The 1054-nt window shown below is 40.4% G+C and overlaps 1 protein-coding gene across 2 annotated transcripts in view; it reads left to right on the top strand.

The window, feature by feature from the left end:
* LOC119587789 overlaps nucleotides 1-1054 on the top strand; it is a 122239-nt gene that overhangs the window by 66526 nt on the left and 54659 nt on the right. The window lies entirely within an intron of this gene.

Here is a 1054-nt window from a genome sequence, read left to right as displayed (position 1 = left end):
AAGGTAAATCGACACAGGTGAGACCCACGAGAATTGTTTAATCCCGAATAAATTTGAAGTTATTACAAAAAGATTTATACTCACGCTCCCTTTTATATTTCCGCGGGAAAGATAATGTAACAGCATAATTACGTCATACATGTGATTCATAATGTTGCCACTTTTTCGATTCTTTCCTTTCGTGATGAATTGTCTAAAGAGTTACATTGCCTGAAAACAAATATTCCCCAAAAGTATACGTATAGGATAGACTGAGAGAGATATGCCGACGTTAGGAAACAGGTCATATTATGGAAACAACTTGTGACGCAGTGTCTGTAATGAAGAACACGTTCACGCATTCTTTTTGTCTCAGAGCACAGATTAGCGTGATCAACAAAACGATTTTCAGTTTATTTTTACGAAAATTGCTTTTGAGATCAGTCAGACAACTAGTCCTGTTTCACGCGCATCGAGATTTTTATCGTCTGCCGTGGACAACGTAATATCGTGCTTCAGATAACCACTGGCATAAACGAGCGCTTTCACACGCGTCGATCATAGAAAAGTAGCTCCCATGGTCATCGGGCGGCCCCTTTCAACACGGCACGACCTTTTCGCTAGGCAAGGCTTAAGAGGAACACGAGGCTTACTAATGCCATTGGAAGGTTAAATATTTAGAGACTTCTTTCAGATTTTTTGTTCGTTCGCCCTAGACGTCAAAAGACAGCGTCGTGAAAATGGTCGTGGCTGACGTGTTGCTAATGATTATATCTGAAAGCACGACGTGACGATAGGTCGATGCATTAGTAACGAGATTCACGTCTAGGTTTTCAAACTGGCGAAATCTTGAGTTTGTTTTAGTGAATACAGTTCTATAAGATTTTTTTTTTATCGGATACGTCTTTCAAACCATAACAGAATTCACCGCCGAGAGAAACCAGTTTGAATTTTATAGAAGGATAAGCTCGTGCGGTCAATTTAATCGTTGAGAACTATTGTGAGGTCAGCAAAGGAGTGCGTTGCCAGTTCCTAGTCTGGTAGGTGGAGAGGAGGTAGACATATAAGTGAGTAA

The sequence above is a fragment of the Penaeus monodon genome, chromosome 23 (genome assembly GCF_015228065.2).
Source record: "Penaeus monodon isolate SGIC_2016 chromosome 23, NSTDA_Pmon_1, whole genome shotgun sequence".
Classification (NCBI taxonomy): Eukaryota; Metazoa; Arthropoda; class Malacostraca; order Decapoda; family Penaeidae; genus Penaeus; species Penaeus monodon.
The sequence above is the reverse complement of the archived record's forward strand: the minus strand, read 5'-3'. Positions and strand labels throughout refer to the sequence as shown.